Source organism: Dendrobates tinctorius, unplaced genomic scaffold (genome assembly GCF_039654945.1).
Source record: "Dendrobates tinctorius isolate UK_male_01 unplaced genomic scaffold, ASM3965494v1 ptg000584l, whole genome shotgun sequence".
NCBI lineage: Eukaryota > Metazoa > Chordata > Amphibia > Anura > Dendrobatidae > Dendrobates > Dendrobates tinctorius.
This window is the reverse complement of record NW_027362242.1, coordinates 1-23,160: the sequence shown is the minus strand read 5'-3', so window position 1 is coordinate 23,160 and position 23,160 is coordinate 1. Positions and strand designations below refer to the sequence as shown.

Sequence of the window (23,160 nt, the reverse complement as noted above, 5' to 3'; positions counted from 1 at the left end):
AATTCTTTCTGTGGAAAACACTGCGGGTTCCTATCTCCACCATTGTGGAGATAGTGAATCCGCAGGACCAAACCGCAGGCAAAACCGCAGATAATCCGCAGGTCTTTGGACCTGCGGATTATCTGCGGTTTTTGCTAAATCCGTGCGGATTAATCCGCAGCGGAATCCGCAGCGTAGTGAACGTGGCCTAACTCTCCTGGTGCCAGATATTGTAACCAGGAGGCGAGCATGGCCCACCTGTCTGCTCAGGCTCACTCAGCAGACTGAAGCTGAATACTACTGCGCAGCTGCTACAGACTGTGGGCTGCCCATTGTGACACGTGGTCCCATTGTGAGACGTGGTCGAACACATCCAAGCATTGTGTGCTATGAATGGCATGATTCCTATCACAGTGTTCCATGGATGGACACATCCTATTTACTGCAGGCAAGCAGCGCACCTAGCTGCTGCTGCTGCTGCTACAAGCCACTAGAATACCGTCCGTCTGTCAGACAGGTGGACGTAGGCAGAACATTCAAATAACTCGCCAGATAAATCGTTGCTTTTCCATTTTATTCATATATGAATTAATTCAAAATTGAACAGTAAATTTCAAAGTTGGAAGGCCACAAGAGGGGGACAATGTTTCAAAAATGAAGCGACATATCATTGCATGAGGGATGTGGTAGGAATTGAATGCTTGAATTAAGACTGGGGAAGTTCTGAGGCGAAGGGGCTGCAGGCCTTGTAGCAGGTGGGTGTGCAGAAATGTAGCTATCCAAAGCCAAACACATTACTGCAGCTTGTCACACCTATACCTACCAAACAGCAAAGGCCAAGATAGATCGTTATTTTACGGACACATTGAATACAGTGCAATGCCTCCCATATAGCGGTGAATAAGAGTAGTAGTAGTAGTAGTAGTAGTAGTAGTAGTAGTAGTAGTAGTAGAAGAGTTGGTCAAGTTAAATCAAGGCTAAGGAATTGGAAATGTGCAACTTGGACCAAGAAAAACTAATTGCAGAGCGGCGACATTGGAAAAAAGCATTCAAATCATGCTTTGAAAACACTACTTGCTTATCCCGATTTCAATTCAATCTGTCTTTGGAAACCGCTTAAGAGAGTGAGTGCACCATTCCCAGAGAAACTGCCATACTGGGCTGATACGTGGAGTGAAGTGAGCAAGCTCTTTTTCCATCTCCCTGTTCTAAAAATCCATTTAATATATGGTCCCCAGATAGGGGACGTATCAGATATTAAACTGATAAGAACAGATACTACACTTGATCTTAGCCAAAAGGCCGAGAAGCGATAACCAGAAATGGTTTGCCGCTTGCAAGGCCACAGGGCTTAAGACAGGCACCCATTGTGGAGAATGACACAGACACCACCCTGAGGAAGACATTCAAACCAAGTCTGGGCGCATAACAAAAGCGCAGGCGGCTGATTTTTTTTTTTTTTTTTTTCCCCAGGATTCCACTCCACGCGCTTTTAATTTGCATAGGCCAACCCCTTTTTTGTTAGGCCACCCTCCCCTCACGGTCAAACGCGCTTCAGTACTAGGAAAGAGGCCAGAGGAGCACTGCTCCTACACCGCCCCCTCTACTACCCTCCCTAAATGAAAGGTCTTGCTTTAAGGCTGTGTGCACACGCTGCGGATTGGCCGCTACAGACACGCAGCAGTTTTAGCTGCGGTGTACAGTACCATTCATTTGAATGGGTAAAAAAAAACGCTGTGCCGACGCTGCGGAAAAAACCGCGCGGATTTGCTGCGGTTTTGAATCCGCAGAAAGAATTGCATGTCAATTCTTTCTGTGGAAAACACTGCGGGTTCCTATCTCCACCATTGTGGAGATAGTGAATCCGCAGGACCAAACCGCAGGCAAAACCGCAGATAATCCGCAGGTCTTTGGACCTGCGGATTATCTGCGGTTTTTGCTAAATCCGTGCGGATTAATCCGCAGCGGAATCCGCAGCGTGTGAACGTGGCCTAACTCTCCTGGTGCCAGATATTGTAACCAGGAGGCGAGCATGGCCCACCTGTCTGCTCAGGCTCACTCAGCAGACTGAAGCTGAATACTACTGCGCAGCTGCTACAGACTGTGGGCTGCCCATTGTGACACGTGGTCCCATTGTGAGACGTGGTCGAACACATCCAAGCATTGTGTGCTATGAATGGCATGATTCCTATCACAGTGTTCCATGGATGGACACATCCTATTTACTGCAGGCAAGCAGCGCACCTAGCTGCTGCTGCTGCTGCTACAAGCCACTAGAATACCGTCCGTCTGTCAGACAGGTGGACGTAGGCAGAACATTCAAATAACTCGCCAGATAAATCGTTGCTTTTCCATTTTATTCATATATGAATTAATTCAAAATTGAACAGTAAATTTCAAAGTTGGAAGGCCACAAGAGGGGGACAATGTTTCAAAAATGAAGCGACATATCATTGCATGAGGGATGTGGTAGGAATTGAATGCTTGAATTAAGACTGGGGAAGTTCTGAGGCGAAGGGGCTGCAGGCCTTGTAGCAGGTGGGTGTGCAGAAATGTAGCTATCCAAAGCCAAACACATTACTGCAGCTTGTCACACCTATACCTACCAAACAGCAAAGGCCAAGATAGATCGTTATTTTACGGACACATTGAATACAGTGCAATGCCTCCCATATAGCGGTGAATAAGAGTAGTAGTAGTAGTAGTAGTAGTAGTAGTAGTAGTAGTAGTAGTAGAAGAGTTGGTCAAGTTAAATCAAGGCTAAGGAATTGGAAATGTGCAACTTGGACCAAGAAAAACTAATTGCAGAGCGGCGACATTGGAAAAAAGCATTCAAATCATGCTTTGAAAACACTACTTGCTTATCCCGATTTCAATTCAATCTGTCTTTGGAAACCGCTTAAGAGAGTGAGTGCACCATTCCCAGAGAAACTGCCATACTGGGCTGATACGTGGAGTGAAGTGAGCAAGCTCTTTTTCCATCTCCCTGTTCTAAAAATCCATTTAATATATGGTCCCCAGATAGGGGACGTATCAGATATTAAACTGATAAGAACAGATACTACACTTGATCTTAGCCAAAAGGCCGAGAAGCGATAACCAGAAATGGTTTGCCGCTTGCAAGGCCACAGGGCTTAAGACAGGCACCCATTGTGGAGAATGACACAGACACCACCCTGAGGAAGACATTCAAACCAAGTCTGGGCGCATAACAAAAGCGCAGGCGGCTGATTTTTTTTTTTTTTTTTTTCCCCAGGATTCCACTCCACGCGCTTTTAATTTGCATAGGCCAACCCCTTTTTTGTTAGGCCACCCTCCCCTCACGGTCAAACGCGCTTCAGTACTAGGAAAGAGGCCAGAGGAGCACTGCTCCTACACCGCCCCCTCTACTACCCTCCCTAAATGAAAGGTCTTGCTTTAAGGCTGTGTGCACACGCTGCGGATTGGCCGCTACAGACACGCAGCAGTTTTAGCTGCGGTGTACAGTACCATTCATTTGAATGGGTAAAAAAAAACGCTGTGCCGACGCTGCGGAAAAAACCGCGCGGATTTGCTGCGGTTTTGAATCCGCAGAAAGAATTGCATGTCAATTCTTTCTGTGGAAAACACTGCGGGTTCCTATCTCCACCATTGTGGAGATAGTGAATCCGCAGGACCAAACCGCAGGCAAAACCGCAGATAATCCGCAGGTCTTTGGACCTGCGGATTATCTGCGGTTTTTGCTAAATCCGTGCGGATTAATCCGCAGCGGAATCCGCAGCGTGTGAACGTGGCCTAACTCTCCTGGTGCCAGATATTGTAACCAGGAGGCGAGCATGGCCCACCTGTCTGCTCAGGCTCACTCAGCAGACTGAAGCTGAATACTACTGCGCAGCTGCTACAGACTGTGGGCTGCCCATTGTGACACGTGGTCCCATTGTGAGACGTGGTCGAACACATCCAAGCATTGTGTGCTATGAATGGCATGATTCCTATCACAGTGTTCCATGGATGGACACATCCTATTTACTGCAGGCAAGCAGCGCACCTAGCTGCTGCTGCTGCTGCTACAAGCCACTAGAATACCGTCCGTCTGTCAGACAGGTGGACGTAGGCAGAACATTCAAATAACTCGCCAGATAAATCGTTGCTTTTCCATTTTATTCATATATGAATTAATTCAAAATTGAACAGTAAATTTCAAAGTTGGAAGGCCACAAGAGGGGGACAATGTTTCAAAAATGAAGCGACATATCATTGCATGAGGGATGTGGTAGGAATTGAATGCTTGAATTAAGACTGGGGAAGTTCTGAGGCGAAGGGGCTGCAGGCCTTGTAGCAGGTGGGTGTGCAGAAATGTAGCTATCCAAAGCCAAACACATTACTGCAGCTTGTCACACCTATACCTACCAAACAGCAAAGGCCAAGATAGATCGTTATTTTACGGACACATTGAATACAGTGCAATGCCTCCCATATAGCGGTGAATAAGAGTAGTAGTAGTAGTAGTAGTAGTAGTAGTAGTAGTAGTAGTAGTAGAAGAGTTGGTCAAGTTAAATCAAGGCTAAGGAATTGGAAATGTGCAACTTGGACCAAGAAAAACTAATTGCAGAGCGGCGACATTGGAAAAAAGCATTCAAATCATGCTTTGAAAACACTACTTGCTTATCCCGATTTCAATTCAATCTGTCTTTGGAAACCGCTTAAGAGAGTGAGTGCACCATTCCCAGAGAAACTGCCATACTGGGCTGATACGTGGAGTGAAGTGAGCAAGCTCTTTTTCCATCTCCCTGTTCTAAAAATCCATTTAATATATGGTCCCCAGATAGGGGACGTATCAGATATTAAACTGATAAGAACAGATACTACACTTGATCTTAGCCAAAAGGCCGAGAAGCGATAACCAGAAATGGTTTGCCGCTTGCAAGGCCACAGGGCTTAAGACAGGCACCCATTGTGGAGAATGACACAGACACCACCCTGAGGAAGACATTCAAACCAAGTCTGGGCGCATAACAAAAGCGCAGGCGGCTGATTTTTTTTTTTTTTTTTTTCCCCAGGATTCCACTCCACGCGCTTTTAATTTGCATAGGCCAACCCCTTTTTTGTTAGGCCACCCTCCCCTCACGGTCAAACGCGCTTCAGTACTAGGAAAGAGGCCAGAGGAGCACTGCTCCTACACCGCCCCCTCTACTACCCTCCCTAAATGAAAGGTCTTGCTTTAAGGCTGTGTGCACACGCTGCGGATTGGCCGCTACAGACACGCAGCAGTTTTAGCTGCGGTGTACAGTACCATTCATTTGAATGGGTAAAAAAAAACGCTGTGCCGACGCTGCGGAAAAAACCGCGCGGATTTGCTGCGGTTTTGAATCCGCAGAAAGAATTGCATGTCAATTCTTTCTGTGGAAAACACTGCGGGTTCCTATCTCCACCATTGTGGAGATAGTGAATCCGCAGGACCAAACCGCAGGCAAAACCGCAGATAATCCGCAGGTCTTTGGACCTGCGGATTATCTGCGGTTTTTGCTAAATCCGTGCGGATTAATCCGCAGCGGAATCCGCAGCGTGTGAACGTGGCCTAACTCTCCTGGTGCCAGATATTGTAACCAGGAGGCGAGCATGGCCCACCTGTCTGCTCAGGCTCACTCAGCAGACTGAAGCTGAATACTACTGCGCAGCTGCTACAGACTGTGGGCTGCCCATTGTGACACGTGGTCCCATTGTGAGACGTGGTCGAACACATCCAAGCATTGTGTGCTATGAATGGCATGATTCCTATCACAGTGTTCCATGGATGGACACATCCTATTTACTGCAGGCAAGCAGCGCACCTAGCTGCTGCTGCTGCTGCTACAAGCCACTAGAATACCGTCCGTCTGTCAGACAGGTGGACGTAGGCAGAACATTCAAATAACTCGCCAGATAAATCGTTGCTTTTCCATTTTATTCATATATGAATTAATTCAAAATTGAACAGTAAATTTCAAAGTTGGAAGGCCACAAGAGGGGGACAATGTTTCAAAAATGAAGCGACATATCATTGCATGAGGGATGTGGTAGGAATTGAATGCTTGAATTAAGACTGGGGAAGTTCTGAGGCGAAGGGGCTGCAGGCCTTGTAGCAGGTGGGTGTGCAGAAATGTAGCTATCCAAAGCCAAACACATTACTGCAGCTTGTCACACCTATACCTACCAAACAGCAAAGGCCAAGATAGATCGTTATTTTACGGACACATTGAATACAGTGCAATGCCTCCCATATAGCGGTGAATAAGAGTAGTAGTAGTAGTAGTAGTAGTAGTAGTAGTAGTAGTAGTAGTAGAAGAGTTGGTCAAGTTAAATCAAGGCTAAGGAATTGGAAATGTGCAACTTGGACCAAGAAAAACTAATTGCAGAGCGGCGACATTGGAAAAAAGCATTCAAATCATGCTTTGAAAACACTACTTGCTTATCCCGATTTCAATTCAATCTGTCTTTGGAAACCGCTTAAGAGAGTGAGTGCACCATTCCCAGAGAAACTGCCATACTGGGCTGATACGTGGAGTGAAGTGAGCAAGCTCTTTTTCCATCTCCCTGTTCTAAAAATCCATTTAATATATGGTCCCCAGATAGGGGACGTATCAGATATTAAACTGATAAGAACAGATACTACACTTGATCTTAGCCAAAAGGCCGAGAAGCGATAACCAGAAATGGTTTGCCGCTTGCAAGGCCACAGGGCTTAAGACAGGCACCCATTGTGGAGAATGACACAGACACCACCCTGAGGAAGACATTCAAACCAAGTCTGGGCGCATAACAAAAGCGCAGGCGGCTGATTTTTTTTTTTTTTTTTTTCCCCAGGATTCCACTCCACGCGCTTTTAATTTGCATAGGCCAACCCCTTTTTTGTTAGGCCACCCTCCCCTCACGGTCAAACGCGCTTCAGTACTAGGAAAGAGGCCAGAGGAGCACTGCTCCTACACCGCCCCCTCTACTACCCTCCCTAAATGAAAGGTCTTGCTTTAAGGCTGTGTGCACACGCTGCGGATTGGCCGCTACAGACACGCAGCAGTTTTAGCTGCGGTGTACAGTACCATTCATTTGAATGGGTAAAAAAAAACGCTGTGCCGACGCTGCGGAAAAAACCGCGCGGATTTGCTGCGGTTTTGAATCCGCAGAAAGAATTGCATGTCAATTCTTTCTGTGGAAAACACTGCGGGTTCCTATCTCCACCATTGTGGAGATAGTGAATCCGCAGGACCAAACCGCAGGCAAAACCGCAGATAATCCGCAGGTCTTTGGACCTGCGGATTATCTGCGGTTTTTGCTAAATCCGTGCGGATTAATCCGCAGCGGAATCCGCAGCGTGTGAACGTGGCCTAACTCTCCTGGTGCCAGATATTGTAACCAGGAGGCGAGCATGGCCCACCTGTCTGCTCAGGCTCACTCAGCAGACTGAAGCTGAATACTACTGCGCAGCTGCTACAGACTGTGGGCTGCCCATTGTGACACGTGGTCCCATTGTGAGACGTGGTCGAACACATCCAAGCATTGTGTGCTATGAATGGCATGATTCCTATCACAGTGTTCCATGGATGGACACATCCTATTTACTGCAGGCAAGCAGCGCACCTAGCTGCTGCTGCTGCTGCTACAAGCCACTAGAATACCGTCCGTCTGTCAGACAGGTGGACGTAGGCAGAACATTCAAATAACTCGCCAGATAAATCGTTGCTTTTCCATTTTATTCATATATGAATTAATTCAAAATTGAACAGTAAATTTCAAAGTTGGAAGGCCACAAGAGGGGGACAATGTTTCAAAAATGAAGCGACATATCATTGCATGAGGGATGTGGTAGGAATTGAATGCTTGAATTAAGACTGGGGAAGTTCTGAGGCGAAGGGGCTGCAGGCCTTGTAGCAGGTGGGTGTGCAGAAATGTAGCTATCCAAAGCCAAACACATTACTGCAGCTTGTCACACCTATACCTACCAAACAGCAAAGGCCAAGATAGATCGTTATTTTACGGACACATTGAATACAGTGCAATGCCTCCCATATAGCGGTGAATAAGAGTAGTAGTAGTAGTAGTAGTAGTAGTAGTAGTAGTAGTAGTAGTAGAAGAGTTGGTCAAGTTAAATCAAGGCTAAGGAATTGGAAATGTGCAACTTGGACCAAGAAAAACTAATTGCAGAGCGGCGACATTGGAAAAAAGCATTCAAATCATGCTTTGAAAACACTACTTGCTTATCCCGATTTCAATTCAATCTGTCTTTGGAAACCGCTTAAGAGAGTGAGTGCACCATTCCCAGAGAAACTGCCATACTGGGCTGATACGTGGAGTGAAGTGAGCAAGCTCTTTTTCCATCTCCCTGTTCTAAAAATCCATTTAATATATGGTCCCCAGATAGGGGACGTATCAGATATTAAACTGATAAGAACAGATACTACACTTGATCTTAGCCAAAAGGCCGAGAAGCGATAACCAGAAATGGTTTGCCGCTTGCAAGGCCACAGGGCTTAAGACAGGCACCCATTGTGGAGAATGACACAGACACCACCCTGAGGAAGACATTCAAACCAAGTCTGGGCGCATAACAAAAGCGCAGGCGGCTGATTTTTTTTTTTTTTTTTTTCCCCAGGATTCCACTCCACGCGCTTTTAATTTGCATAGGCCAACCCCTTTTTTGTTAGGCCACCCTCCCCTCACGGTCAAACGCGCTTCAGTACTAGGAAAGAGGCCAGAGGAGCACTGCTCCTACACCGCCCCCTCTACTACCCTCCCTAAATGAAAGGTCTTGCTTTAAGGCTGTGTGCACACGCTGCGGATTGGCCGCTACAGACACGCAGCAGTTTTAGCTGCGGTGTACAGTACCATTCATTTGAATGGGTAAAAAAAAACGCTGTGCCGACGCTGCGGAAAAAACCGCGCGGATTTGCTGCGGTTTTGAATCCGCAGAAAGAATTGCATGTCAATTCTTTCTGTGGAAAACACTGCGGGTTCCTATCTCCACCATTGTGGAGATAGTGAATCCGCAGGACCAAACCGCAGGCAAAACCGCAGATAATCCGCAGGTCTTTGGACCTGCGGATTATCTGCGGTTTTTGCTAAATCCGTGCGGATTAATCCGCAGCGGAATCCGCAGCGTGTGAACGTGGCCTAACTCTCCTGGTGCCAGATATTGTAACCAGGAGGCGAGCATGGCCCACCTGTCTGCTCAGGCTCACTCAGCAGACTGAAGCTGAATACTACTGCGCAGCTGCTACAGACTGTGGGCTGCCCATTGTGACACGTGGTCCCATTGTGAGACGTGGTCGAACACATCCAAGCATTGTGTGCTATGAATGGCATGATTCCTATCACAGTGTTCCATGGATGGACACATCCTATTTACTGCAGGCAAGCAGCGCACCTAGCTGCTGCTGCTGCTGCTACAAGCCACTAGAATACCGTCCGTCTGTCAGACAGGTGGACGTAGGCAGAACATTCAAATAACTCGCCAGATAAATCGTTGCTTTTCCATTTTATTCATATATGAATTAATTCAAAATTGAACAGTAAATTTCAAAGTTGGAAGGCCACAAGAGGGGGACAATGTTTCAAAAATGAAGCGACATATCATTGCATGAGGGATGTGGTAGGAATTGAATGCTTGAATTAAGACTGGGGAAGTTCTGAGGCGAAGGGGCTGCAGGCCTTGTAGCAGGTGGGTGTGCAGAAATGTAGCTATCCAAAGCCAAACACATTACTGCAGCTTGTCACACCTATACCTACCAAACAGCAAAGGCCAAGATAGATCGTTATTTTACGGACACATTGAATACAGTGCAATGCCTCCCATATAGCGGTGAATAAGAGTAGTAGTAGTAGTAGTAGTAGTAGTAGTAGTAGTAGTAGTAGTAGAAGAGTTGGTCAAGTTAAATCAAGGCTAAGGAATTGGAAATGTGCAACTTGGACCAAGAAAAACTAATTGCAGAGCGGCGACATTGGAAAAAAGCATTCAAATCATGCTTTGAAAACACTACTTGCTTATCCCGATTTCAATTCAATCTGTCTTTGGAAACCGCTTAAGAGAGTGAGTGCACCATTCCCAGAGAAACTGCCATACTGGGCTGATACGTGGAGTGAAGTGAGCAAGCTCTTTTTCCATCTCCCTGTTCTAAAAATCCATTTAATATATGGTCCCCAGATAGGGGACGTATCAGATATTAAACTGATAAGAACAGATACTACACTTGATCTTAGCCAAAAGGCCGAGAAGCGATAACCAGAAATGGTTTGCCGCTTGCAAGGCCACAGGGCTTAAGACAGGCACCCATTGTGGAGAATGACACAGACACCACCCTGAGGAAGACATTCAAACCAAGTCTGGGCGCATAACAAAAGCGCAGGCGGCTGATTTTTTTTTTTTTTTTTTTCCCCAGGATTCCACTCCACGCGCTTTTAATTTGCATAGGCCAACCCCTTTTTTGTTAGGCCACCCTCCCCTCACGGTCAAACGCGCTTCAGTACTAGGAAAGAGGCCAGAGGAGCACTGCTCCTACACCGCCCCCTCTACTACCCTCCCTAAATGAAAGGTCTTGCTTTAAGGCTGTGTGCACACGCTGCGGATTGGCCGCTACAGACACGCAGCAGTTTTAGCTGCGGTGTACAGTACCATTCATTTGAATGGGTAAAAAAAAACGCTGTGCCGACGCTGCGGAAAAAACCGCGCGGATTTGCTGCGGTTTTGAATCCGCAGAAAGAATTGCATGTCAATTCTTTCTGTGGAAAACACTGCGGGTTCCTATCTCCACCATTGTGGAGATAGTGAATCCGCAGGACCAAACCGCAGGCAAAACCGCAGATAATCCGCAGGTCTTTGGACCTGCGGATTATCTGCGGTTTTTGCTAAATCCGTGCGGATTAATCCGCAGCGGAATCCGCAGCGTGTGAACGTGGCCTAACTCTCCTGGTGCCAGATATTGTAACCAGGAGGCGAGCATGGCCCACCTGTCTGCTCAGGCTCACTCAGCAGACTGAAGCTGAATACTACTGCGCAGCTGCTACAGACTGTGGGCTGCCCATTGTGACACGTGGTCCCATTGTGAGACGTGGTCGAACACATCCAAGCATTGTGTGCTATGAATGGCATGATTCCTATCACAGTGTTCCATGGATGGACACATCCTATTTACTGCAGGCAAGCAGCGCACCTAGCTGCTGCTGCTGCTGCTACAAGCCACTAGAATACCGTCCGTCTGTCAGACAGGTGGACGTAGGCAGAACATTCAAATAACTCGCCAGATAAATCGTTGCTTTTCCATTTTATTCATATATGAATTAATTCAAAATTGAACAGTAAATTTCAAAGTTGGAAGGCCACAAGAGGGGGACAATGTTTCAAAAATGAAGCGACATATCATTGCATGAGGGATGTGGTAGGAATTGAATGCTTGAATTAAGACTGGGGAAGTTCTGAGGCGAAGGGGCTGCAGGCCTTGTAGCAGGTGGGTGTGCAGAAATGTAGCTATCCAAAGCCAAACACATTACTGCAGCTTGTCACACCTATACCTACCAAACAGCAAAGGCCAAGATAGATCGTTATTTTACGGACACATTGAATACAGTGCAATGCCTCCCATATAGCGGTGAATAAGAGTAGTAGTAGTAGTAGTAGTAGTAGTAGTAGTAGTAGTAGTAGTAGAAGAGTTGGTCAAGTTAAATCAAGGCTAAGGAATTGGAAATGTGCAACTTGGACCAAGAAAAACTAATTGCAGAGCGGCGACATTGGAAAAAAGCATTCAAATCATGCTTTGAAAACACTACTTGCTTATCCCGATTTCAATTCAATCTGTCTTTGGAAACCGCTTAAGAGAGTGAGTGCACCATTCCCAGAGAAACTGCCATACTGGGCTGATACGTGGAGTGAAGTGAGCAAGCTCTTTTTCCATCTCCCTGTTCTAAAAATCCATTTAATATATGGTCCCCAGATAGGGGACGTATCAGATATTAAACTGATAAGAACAGATACTACACTTGATCTTAGCCAAAAGGCCGAGAAGCGATAACCAGAAATGGTTTGCCGCTTGCAAGGCCACAGGGCTTAAGACAGGCACCCATTGTGGAGAATGACACAGACACCACCCTGAGGAAGACATTCAAACCAAGTCTGGGCGCATAACAAAAGCGCAGGCGGCTGATTTTTTTTTTTTTTTTTTTCCCCAGGATTCCACTCCACGCGCTTTTAATTTGCATAGGCCAACCCCTTTTTTGTTAGGCCACCCTCCCCTCACGGTCAAACGCGCTTCAGTACTAGGAAAGAGGCCAGAGGAGCACTGCTCCTACACCGCCCCCTCTACTACCCTCCCTAAATGAAAGGTCTTGCTTTAAGGCTGTGTGCACACGCTGCGGATTGGCCGCTACAGACACGCAGCAGTTTTAGCTGCGGTGTACAGTACCATTCATTTGAATGGGTAAAAAAAAACGCTGTGCCGACGCTGCGGAAAAAACCGCGCGGATTTGCTGCGGTTTTGAATCCGCAGAAAGAATTGCATGTCAATTCTTTCTGTGGAAAACACTGCGGGTTCCTATCTCCACCATTGTGGAGATAGTGAATCCGCAGGACCAAACCGCAGGCAAAACCGCAGATAATCCGCAGGTCTTTGGACCTGCGGATTATCTGCGGTTTTTGCTAAATCCGTGCGGATTAATCCGCAGCGGAATCCGCAGCGTGTGAACGTGGCCTAACTCTCCTGGTGCCAGATATTGTAACCAGGAGGCGAGCATGGCCCACCTGTCTGCTCAGGCTCACTCAGCAGACTGAAGCTGAATACTACTGCGCAGCTGCTACAGACTGTGGGCTGCCCATTGTGACACGTGGTCCCATTGTGAGACGTGGTCGAACACATCCAAGCATTGTGTGCTATGAATGGCATGATTCCTATCACAGTGTTCCATGGATGGACACATCCTATTTACTGGAATTAATTCAAAATTGAACAGTAAATTTCAAAGTTGGAAGGCCACAAGAGGGGGACAATGTTTCAAAAATGAAGCGACATATCATTGCATGAGGGATGTGGTAGGAATTGAATGCTTGAATTAAGACTGGGGAAGTTCTGAGGCGAAGGGGCTGCAGGCCTTGTAGCAGGTGGGTGTGCAGAAATGTAGCTATCCAAAGCCAAACACATTACTGCAGCTTGTCACACCTATACCTACCAAACAGCAAAGGCCAAGATAGATCGTTATTTTACGGACACATTGAATACAGTGCAATGCCTCCCATATAGCGGTGAATAAGAGTAGTAGTAGTAGTAGTAGTAGTAGAAGAGTTGGTCAAGTTAAATCAAGGCTAAGGAATTGGAAATGTGCAACTTGGACCAAGAAAAACTAATTGCAGAGCGGCGACATTGGAAAAAAGCATTCAAATCATGCTTTGAAAACACTACTTGCTTATCCCGATTTCAATTCAATCTGTCTTTGGAAACCGCTTAAGAGAGTGAGTGCACCATTCCCAGAGAAACTGCCATACTGGGCTGATACGTGGAGTGAAGTGAGCAAGCTCTTTTTCCATCTCCCTGTTCTAAAAATCCATTTAATATATGGTCCCCAGATAGGGGACGTATCAGATATTAAACTGATAAGAACAGATACTACACTTGATCTTAGCCAAAAGGCCGAGAAGCGATAACCAGAAATGGTTTGCCGCTTGCAAGGCCACAGGGCTTAAGACAGGCACCCATTGTGGAGAATGACACAGACACCACCCTGAGGAAGACATTCAAACCAAGTCTGGGCGCATAACAAAAGCGCAGGCGGCTGTTTTTTTTTTTTTTTTTTTCCCCCCAGGATTCCACTCCACGCGCTTTTAATTTGCATAGGCCAACCCCTTTTTTGTTAGGCCACCCTCCCCTCACGGTCAAACGCGCTTCAGTACTAGGAAAGAGGCCAGAGGAGCACTGCTCCTACACCGCCCCCTCTACTACCCTCCCTAAATGAAAGGTCTTGCTTTAAGGCTGTGTGCACACGCTGCGGATTGGCCGCTACAGACACGCAGCAGTTTTAGCTGCGGTGTACAGTACCATTCATTTGAATGGGTAAAAAAAAACGCTGTGCCGACGCTGCGGAAAAAACCGCGCGGATTTGCTGCGGTTTTGAATCCGCAGAAAGAATTGCATGTCAATTCTTTCTGTGGAAAACGCTGCGGGTTCCTATCTCCACCATTGTGGAGATAGTGAATCCGCAGGACCAAACCGCAGGCAAAACCGCAGATAATCCGCAGGTCTTTGGACCTGCGGATTATCTGCGGTTTTTGCTAAATCCGTGCGGATTAATCCGCAGCGGAATCCGCAGCGTGTGAACGTGGCCTAACTCTCCTGGTGCCAGATATTGTAACCAGGAGGCGAGCATGGCCCACCTGTCTGCTCAGGCTCACTCAGCAGACTGAAGCTGAATACTACTGCGCAGCTGCTACAGACTGTGGGCTGCCCATTGTGACACGTGGTCCCATTGTGAGACGTGGTCGAACACATCCAAGCATTGTGTGCTATGAATGGCATGATTCCTATCACAGTGTTCCATGGATGGACACATCCTATTTACTGCAGGCAAGCAGCGCACCTAGCTGCTGCTGCTGCTGCTACAAGCCACTAGAATACCGTCCGTCTGTCAGACAGGTGGACGTAGGCAGAACATTCAAATAACTCGCCAGATAAATCGTTGCTTTTCCATTTTATTCATATATGAATTAATTCAAAATTGAACAGTAAATTTCAAAGTTGGAAGGCCACAAGAGGGGGACAATGTTTCAAAAATGAAGCGACATATCATTGCATGAGGGATGTGGTAGGAATTGAATGCTTGAATTAAGACTGGGGAAGTTCTGAGGCGAAGGGGCTGCAGGCCTTGTAGCAGGTGGGTGTGCAGAAATGTAGCTATCCAAAGCCAAACACATTACTGCAGCTTGTCACACCTATACCTACCAAACAGCAAAGGCCAAGATAGATCGTTATTTTACGGACACATTGAATACAGTGCAATGCCTCCCATATAGCGGTGAATAAGAGTAGTAGTAGTAGTAGTAGTAGTAGAAGAGTTGGTCAAGTTAAATCAAGGCTAAGGAATTGGAAATGTGCAACTTGGACCAAGAAAAACTAATTGCAGAGCGGCGACATTGGAAAAAAGCATTCAAATCATGCTTTGAAAACACTACTTGCTTATCCCGATTTCAATTCAATCTGTCTTTGGAAACCGCTTAAGAGAGTGAGTGCACCATTCCCAGAGAAACTGCCATACTGGGCTGATACGTGGAGTGAAGTGAGCAAGCTCTTTTTCCATCTCCCTGTTCTAAAAATCCATTTAATATATGGTCCCCAGATAGGGGACGTATCAGATATTAAACTGATAAGAACAGATACTACACTTGATCTTAGCCAAAAGGCCGAGAAGCGATAACCAGAAATGGTTTGCCGCTTGCAAGGCCACAGGGCTTAAGACAGGCACCCATTGTGGAGAATGACACAGACACCACCCTGAGGAAGACATTCAAACCAAGTCTGGGCGCATAACAAAAGCGCAGGCGGCTGTTTTTTTTTTTTTTTTTTTCCCCCCAGGATTCCACTCCACGCGCTTTTAATTTGCATAGGCCAACCCCTTTTTTGTTAGGCCACCCTCCCCTCACGGTCAAACGCGCTTCAGTACTAGGAAAGAGGCCAGAGGAGCACTGCTCCTACACCGCCCCCTCTACTACCCTCCCTAAATGAAAGGTCTTGCTTTAAGGCTGTGTGCACACGCTGCGGATTGGCCGCTACAGACACGCAGCAGTTTTAGCTGCGGTGTACAGTACCATTCATTTGAATGGGTAAAAAAAAACGCTGTGCCGACGCTGCGGAAAAAACCGCGCGGATTTGCTGCGGTTTTGAATCCGCAGAAAGAATTGCATGTCAATTCTTTCTGTGGAAAACGCTGCGGGTTCCTATCTCCACCATTGTGGAGATAGTGAATCCGCAGGACCAAACCGCAGGCAAAACCGCAGATAATCCGCAGGTCTTTGGACCTGCGGATTATCTGCGGTTTTTGCTAAATCCGTGCGGATTAATCCGCAGCGGAATCCGCAGCGTGTGAACGTGGCCTAACTCTCCTGGTGCCAGATATTGTAACCAGGAGGCGAGCATGGCCCACCTGTCTGCTCAGGCTCACTCAGCAGACTGAAGCTGAATACTACTGCGCAGCTGCTACAGACTGTGGGCTGCCCATTGTGACACGTGGTCCCATTGTGAGACGTGGTCGAACACATCCAAGCATTGTGTGCTATGAATGGCATGATTCCTATCACAGTGTTCCATGGATGGACACATCCTATTTACTGCAGGCAAGCAGCGCACCTAGCTGCTGCTGCTGCTGCTACAAGCCACTAGAATACCGTCCGTCTGTCAGACAGGTGGACGTAGGCAGAACATTCAAATAACTCGCCAGATAAATCGTTGCTTTTCCATTTTATTCATATATGAATTAATTCAAAATTGAACAGTAAATTTCAAAGTTGGAAGGCCACAAGAGGGGGACAATGTTTCAAAAATGAAGCGACATATCATTGCATGAGGGATGTGGTAGGAATTGAATGCTTGAATTAAGACTGGGGAAGTTCTGAGGCGAAGGGGCTGCAGGCCTTGTAGCAGGTGGGTGTGCAGAAATGTAGCTATCCAAAGCCAAACACATTACTGCAGCTTGTCACACCTATACCTACCAAACAGCAAAGGCCAAGATAGATCGTTATTTTACGGACACATTGAATACAGTGCAATGCCTCCCATATAGCGGTGAATAAGAGTAGTAGTAGTAGTAGTAGTAGTAGAAGAGTTGGTCAAGTTAAATCAAGGCTAAGGAATTGGAAATGTGCAACTTGGACCAAGAAAAACTAATTGCAGAGCGGCGACATTGGAAAAAAGCATTCAAATCATGCTTTGAAAACACTACTTGCTTATCCCGATTTCAATTCAATCTGTCTTTGGAAACCGCTTAAGAGAGTGAGTGCACCATTCCCAGAGAAACTGCCATACTGGGCTGATACGTGGAGTGAAGTGAGCAAGCTCTTTTTCCATCTCCCTGTTCTAAAAATCCATTTAATATATGGTCCCCAGATAGGGGACGTATCAGATATTAAACTGATAAGAACAGATACTACACTTGATCTTAGCCAAAAGGCCGAGAAGCGATAACCAGAAATGGTTTGCCGCTTGCAAGGCCACAGGGCTTAAGACAGGCACCCATTGTGGAGAATGACACAGACACCACCCTGAGGAAGACATTCAAACCAAGTCTGGGCGCATAACAAAAGCGCAGGCGGCTGTTTTTTTTTTTTTTTTTTTCCCCCCAGGATTCCACTCCACGCGCTTTTAATTTGCATAGGCCAACCCCTTTTTTGTTAGGCCACCCTCCCCTCACGGTCAAACGCGCTTCAGTACTAGGAAAGAGGCCAGAGGAGCACTGCTCCTACACCGCCCCCTCTACTACCCTCCCTAAATGAAAGGTCTTGCTTTAAGGCTGTGTGCACACGCTGCGGATTGGCCGCTACAGACACGCAGCAGTTTTAGCTGCGGTGTACAGTACCATTCATTTGAATGGGTAAAAAAAAACGCTGTGCCGACGCTGCGGAAAAAACCGCGCGGATTTGCTGCGGTTTTGAATCCGCAGAAAGAATTGCATGTCAATTCTTTCTGTGGAAAACGCTGCGGGTTCCTATCTCCACCATTGTGGAGATAGTGAATCCGCAGGACCAAACCGCAGGCAAAACCGCAGATAATCCGCAGGTCTTTGGACCTGCGGATTATCTGCGGTTTTTGCTAAATCCGTGCGGATTAATCCGCAGCGGAATCCGCAGCGTGTGAACGTGGCCTAACTCTCCTGGTGCCAGATATTGTAACCAGGAGGCGAGCATGGCCCACCTGTCTGCTCAGGCTCACTCAGCAGACTGAAGCTGAATACTACTGCGCAGCTGCTACAGACTGTGGGCTGCCCATTGTGACACGTGGTCCCATTGTGAGACGTGGTCGAACACATCCAAGCATTGTGTGCTATGAATGGCATGATTCCTATCACAGTGTTCCATGGATGGACACATCCTATTTACTGCAGGCAAGCAGCGCACCTAGCTGCTGCTGCTGCTGCTACAAGCCACTAGAATACCGTCCGTCTGTCAGACAGGTGGACGTAGGCAGAACATTCAAATAACTCGCCAGATAAATCGTTGCTTTTCCATTTTATTCATATATGAATTAATTCAAAATTGAACAGTAAATTTCAAAGTTGGAAGGCCACAAGAGGGGGACAATGTTTCAAAAATGAAGCGACATATCATTGCATGAGGGATGTGGTAGGAATTGAATGCTTGAATTAAGACTGGGGAAGTTCTGAGGCGAAGGGGCTGCAGGCCTTGTAGCAGGTGGGTGTGCAGAAATGTAGCTATCCAAAGCCAAACACATTACTGCAGCTTGTCACACCTATACCTACCAAACAGCAAAGGCCAAGATAGATCGTTATTTTACGGACACATTGAATACAGTGCAATGCCTCCCATATAGCGGTGAATAAGAGTAGTAGTAGTAGTAGTAGTAGTAGAAGAGTTGGTCAAGTTAAATCAAGGCTAAGGAATTGGAAATGTGCAACTTGGACCAAGAAAAACTAATTGCAGAGCGGCGACATTGGAAAAAAGCATTCAAATCATGCTTTGAAAACACTACTTGCTTATCCCGATTTCAATTCAATCTGTCTTTGGAAACCGCTTAAGAGAGTGAGTGCACCATTCCCAGAGAAACTGCCATACTGGGCTGATACGTGGAGTGAAGTGAGCAAGCTCTTTTTCCATCTCCCTGTTCTAAAAATCCATTTAATATATGGTCCCCAGATAGGGGACGTATCAGATATTAAACTGATAAGAACAGATACTACACTTGATCTTAGCCAAAAGGCCGAGAAGCGATAACCAGAAATGGTTTGCCGCTTGCAAGGCCACAGGGCTTAAGACAGGCACCCATTGTGGAGAATGACACAGACACCACCCTGAGGAAGACATTCAAACCAAGTCTGGGCGCATAACAAAAGCGCAGGCGGCTGTTTTTTTTTTTTTTTTTTTCCCCCCAGGATTCCACTCCACGCGCTTTTAATTTGCATAGGCCAACCCCTTTTTTGTTAGGCCACCCTCCCCTCACGGTCAAACGCGCTTCAGTACTAGGAAAGAGGCCAGAGGAGCACTGCTCCTACACCGCCCCCTCTACTACCCTCCCTAAATGAAAGGTCTTGCTTTAAGGCTGTGTGCACACGCTGCGGATTGGCCGCTACAGACACGCAGCAGTTTTAGCTGCGGTGTACAGTACCATTCATTTGAATGGGTAAAAAAAAACGCTGTGCCGACGCTGCGGAAAAAACCGCGCGGATTTGCTGCGGTTTTGAATCCGCAGAAAGAATTGCATGTCAATTCTTTCTGTGGAAAACGCTGCGGGTTCCTATCTCCACCATTGTGGAGATAGTGAATCCGCAGGACCAAACCGCAGGCAAAACCGCAGATAATCCGCAGGTCTTTGGACCTGCGGATTATCTGCGGTTTTTGCTAAATCCGTGCGGATTAATCCGCAGCGGAATCCGCAGCGTGTGAACGTGGCCTAACTCTCCTGGTGCCAGATATTGTAACCAGGAGGCGAGCATGGCCCACCTGTCTGCTCAGGCTCACTCAGCAGACTGAAGCTGAATACTACTGCGCAGCTGCTACAGACTGTGGGCTGCCCATTGTGACACGTGGTCCCATTGTGAGACGTGGTCGAACACATCCAAGCATTGTGTGCTATGAATGGCATGATTCCTATCACAGTGTTCCATGGATGGACACATCCTATTTACTGCAGGCAAGCAGCGCACCTAGCTGCTGCTGCTGCTGCTGCTACAAGCCACTAGAATACCGTCCGTCTGTCAGACAGGTGGACGTAGGCAGAACATTCAAATAACTCGCCAGATAAATCGTTGCTTTTCCATTTTATTCATATATGAATTAATTCAAAATTGAACAGTAAATTTCAAAGTTGGAAGGCCACAAGAGGGGGACAATGTTTCAAAAATGAAGCGACATATCATTGCATGAGGGATGTGGTAGGAATTGAATGCTTGAATTAAGACTGGGGAAGTTCTGAGGCGAAGGGGCTGCAGGCCTTGTAGCAGGTGGGTGTGCAGAAATGTAGCTATCCAAAGCCAAACACATTACTGCAGCTTGTCACACCTATACCTACCAAACAGCAAAGGCCAAGATAGATCGTTATTTTACGGACACATTGAATACAGTGCAATGCCTCCCATATAGCGGTGAATAAGAGTAGTAGTAGTAGTAGTAGTAGTAGAAGAGTTGGTCAAGTTAAATCAAGGCTAAGGAATTGGAAATGTGCAACTTGGACCAAGAAAAACTAATTGCAGAGCGGCGACATTGGAAAAAAGCATTCAAATCATGCTTTGAAAACACTACTTGCTTATCCCGATTTCAATTCAATCTGTCTTTGGAAACCGCTTAAGAGAGTGAGTGCACCATTCCCAGAGAAACTGCCATACTGGGCTGATACGTGGAGTGAAGTGAGCAAGCTCTTTTTCCATCTCCCTGTTCTAAAAATCCATTTAATATATGGTCCCCAGATAGGGGACGTATCAGATATTAAACTGATAAGAACAGATACTACACTTGATCTTAGCCAAAAGGCCGAGAAGCGATAACCAGAAATGGTTTGCCGCTTGCAAGGCCACAGGGCTTAAGACAGGCACCCATTGTGGAGAATGACACAGACACCACCCTGAGGAAGACATTCAAACCAAGTCTGGGCGCATAACAAAAGCGCAGGCGGCTGTTTTTTTTTTTTTTTTTTTCCCCCCAGGATTCCACTCCACGCGCTTTTAATTTGCATAGGCCAACCCCTTTTTTGTTAGGCCACCCTCCCCTCACGGTCAAACGCGCTTCAGTACTAGGAAAGAGGCCAGAGGAGCACTGCTCCTACACCGCCCCCTCTACTACCCTCCCTAAATGAAAGGTCTTGCTTTAAGGCTGTGTGCACACGCTGCGGATTGGCCGCTACAGACACGCAGCAGTTTTAGCTGCGGTGTACAGTACCATTCATTTGAATGGGTAAAAAAAAACGCTGTGCCGACGCTGCGGAAAAAACCGCGCGGATTTGCTGCGGTTTTGAATCCGCAGAAAGAATTGCATGTCAATTCTTTCTGTGGAAAACGCTGCGGGTTCCTATCTCCACCATTGTGGAGATAGTGAATCCGCAGGACCAAACCGCAGGCAAAACCGCAGATAATCCGCAGGTCTTTGGACCTGCGGATTATCTGCGGTTTTTGCTAAATCCGTGCGGATTAATCCGCAGCGGAATCCGCAGCGTGTGAACGTGGCCTAACTCTCCTGGTGCCAGATATTGTAACCAGGAGGCGAGCATGGCCCACCTGTCTGCTCAGGCTCACTCAGCAGACTGAAGCTGAATACTACTGCGCAGCTGCTACAGACTGTGGGCTGCCCATTGTGACACGTGGTCCCATTGTGAGACGTGGTCGAACACATCCAAGCATTGTGTGCTATGAATGGCATGATTCCTATCACAGTGTTCCATGGATGGACACATCCTATTTACTGCAGGCAAGCAGCGCACCTAGCTGCTGCTGCTGCTGCTGCTACAAGCCACTAGAATACCGTCCGTCTGTCAGACAGGTGGACGTAGGCAGAACATTCAAATAACTCGCCAGATAAATCGTTGCTTTTCCATTTTATTCATATATGAATTAATTCAAAATTGAACAGTAAATTTCAAAGTTGGAAGGCCACAAGAGGGGGACAATGTTTCAAAAATGAAGCGACATATCATTGCATGAGGGATGTGGTAGGAATTGAATGCTTGAATTAAGACTGGGGAAGTTCTGAGGCGAAGGGGCTGCAGGCCTTGTAGCAGGTGGGTGTGCAGAAATGTAGCTATCCAAAGCCAAACACATTACTGCAGCTTGTCACACCTATACCTACCAAACAGCAAAGGCCAAGATAGATCGTTATTTTACGGACACATTGAATACAGTGCAATGCCTCCCATATAGCGGTGAATAAGAGTAGTAGTAGTAGTAGTAGTAGTAGAAGAGTTGGTCAAGTTAAATCAAGGCTAAGGAATTGGAAATGTGCAACTTGGACCAAGAAAAACTAATTGCAGAGCGGCGACATTGGAAAAAAGCATTCAAATCATGCTTTGAAAACACTACTTGCTTATCCCGATTTCAATTCAATCTGTCTTTGGAAACCGCTTAAGAGAGTGAGTGCACCATTCCCAGAGAAACTGCCATACTGGGCTGATACGTGGAGTGAAGTGAGCAAGCTCTTTTTCCATCTCCCTGTTCTAAAAATCCATTTAATATATGGTCCCCAGATAGGGGACGTATCAGATATTAAACTGATAAGAACAGATACTACACTTGATCTTAGCCAAAAGGCCGAGAAGCGATAACCAGAAATGGTTTGCCGCTTGCAAGGCCACAGGGCTTAAGACAGGCACCCATTGTGGAGAATGACACAGACACCACCCTGAGGAAGACATTCAAACCAAGTCTGGGCGCATAACAAAAGCGCAGGCGGCTGTTTTTTTTTTTTTTTTTTTCCCCCCAGGATTCCACTCCACGCGCTTTTAATTTGCATAGGCCAACCCCTTTTTTGTTAGGCCACCCTCCCCTCACGGTCAAACGCGCTTCAGTACTAGGAAAGAGGCCAGAGGAGCACTGCTCCTACACCGCCCCCTCTACTACCCTCCCTAAATGAAAGGTCTTGCTTTAAGGCTGTGTGCACACGCTGCGGATTGGCCGCTACAGACACGCAGCAGTTTTAGCTGCGGTGTACAGTACCATTCATTTGAATGGGTAAAAAAAAACGCTGTGCCGACGCTGCGGAAAAAACCGCGCGGATTTGCTGCGGTTTTGAATCCGCAGAAAGAATTGCATGTCAATTCTTTCTGTGGAAAACGCTGCGGGTTCCTATCTCCACCATTGTGGAGATAGTGAATCCGCAGGACCAAACCGCAGGCAAAACCGCAGATAATCCGCAGGTCTTTGGACCTGCGGATTATCTGCGGTTTTTGCTAAATCCGTGCGGATTAATCCGCAGCGGAATCCGCAGCGTGTGAACGTGGCCTAACTCTCCTGGTGCCAGATATTGTAACCAGGAGGCGAGCATGGCCC

At 46.9% G+C, this 23,160-nt stretch overlaps 13 non-coding genes across 13 annotated transcripts; all 13 read right to left on the bottom strand.

Annotated features, from left to right (window-relative positions):
• Positions 1-1,102: 1,102 nt before the first annotated feature.
• Positions 1,103-1,293, bottom strand: LOC141078669 (U2 spliceosomal RNA). The gene has a single exon (XR_012228052.1). It is a non-coding gene; the product is annotated as a U2 spliceosomal RNA (small nuclear RNA).
• Positions 1,294-2,885: 1,592 nt separating this feature from the next.
• LOC141078657 (U2 spliceosomal RNA) lies at positions 2,886-3,076 on the bottom strand. Its single transcript, XR_012228042.1, has one exon. It is a non-coding gene; the product is annotated as a U2 spliceosomal RNA (small nuclear RNA).
• Positions 3,077-4,668: 1,592 nt separating this feature from the next.
• LOC141078645 (U2 spliceosomal RNA) lies at positions 4,669-4,859 on the bottom strand. The gene has a single exon (XR_012228031.1). It is a non-coding gene; the product is annotated as a U2 spliceosomal RNA (small nuclear RNA).
• A 1,592-nt stretch (positions 4,860-6,451) lies between these two features.
• LOC141078633 (U2 spliceosomal RNA) lies at positions 6,452-6,642 on the bottom strand. Its single transcript, XR_012228020.1, has one exon. It is a non-coding gene; the product is annotated as a U2 spliceosomal RNA (small nuclear RNA).
• A 1,592-nt stretch (positions 6,643-8,234) lies between these two features.
• Positions 8,235-8,425, bottom strand: LOC141078622 (U2 spliceosomal RNA). The gene has a single exon (XR_012228009.1). It is a non-coding gene; the product is annotated as a U2 spliceosomal RNA (small nuclear RNA).
• A 1,592-nt stretch (positions 8,426-10,017) lies between these two features.
• Positions 10,018-10,208, bottom strand: LOC141078610 (U2 spliceosomal RNA). Its single transcript, XR_012227998.1, has one exon. It is a non-coding gene; the product is annotated as a U2 spliceosomal RNA (small nuclear RNA).
• Positions 10,209-11,800: 1,592 nt separating this feature from the next.
• LOC141078598 (U2 spliceosomal RNA) lies at positions 11,801-11,991 on the bottom strand. Its single transcript, XR_012227987.1, has one exon. It is a non-coding gene; the product is annotated as a U2 spliceosomal RNA (small nuclear RNA).
• A 1,431-nt stretch (positions 11,992-13,422) lies between these two features.
• Positions 13,423-13,613, bottom strand: LOC141078587 (U2 spliceosomal RNA). The gene has a single exon (XR_012227976.1). It is a non-coding gene; the product is annotated as a U2 spliceosomal RNA (small nuclear RNA).
• A 1,572-nt stretch (positions 13,614-15,185) lies between these two features.
• LOC141078710 (U2 spliceosomal RNA) lies at positions 15,186-15,376 on the bottom strand. The gene has a single exon (XR_012228090.1). It is a non-coding gene; the product is annotated as a U2 spliceosomal RNA (small nuclear RNA).
• Positions 15,377-16,948: 1,572 nt separating this feature from the next.
• Positions 16,949-17,139, bottom strand: LOC141078699 (U2 spliceosomal RNA). Its single transcript, XR_012228079.1, has one exon. It is a non-coding gene; the product is annotated as a U2 spliceosomal RNA (small nuclear RNA).
• A 1,572-nt stretch (positions 17,140-18,711) lies between these two features.
• LOC141078687 (U2 spliceosomal RNA) lies at positions 18,712-18,902 on the bottom strand. The gene has a single exon (XR_012228068.1). It is a non-coding gene; the product is annotated as a U2 spliceosomal RNA (small nuclear RNA).
• A 1,575-nt stretch (positions 18,903-20,477) lies between these two features.
• On the bottom strand, positions 20,478-20,668 carry LOC141078676 (U2 spliceosomal RNA). Its single transcript, XR_012228057.1, has one exon. It is a non-coding gene; the product is annotated as a U2 spliceosomal RNA (small nuclear RNA).
• Positions 20,669-22,243: 1,575 nt separating this feature from the next.
• On the bottom strand, positions 22,244-22,434 carry LOC141078580 (U2 spliceosomal RNA). Its single transcript, XR_012227970.1, has one exon. It is a non-coding gene; the product is annotated as a U2 spliceosomal RNA (small nuclear RNA).
• Positions 22,435-23,160: the final 726 nt, after the last annotated feature.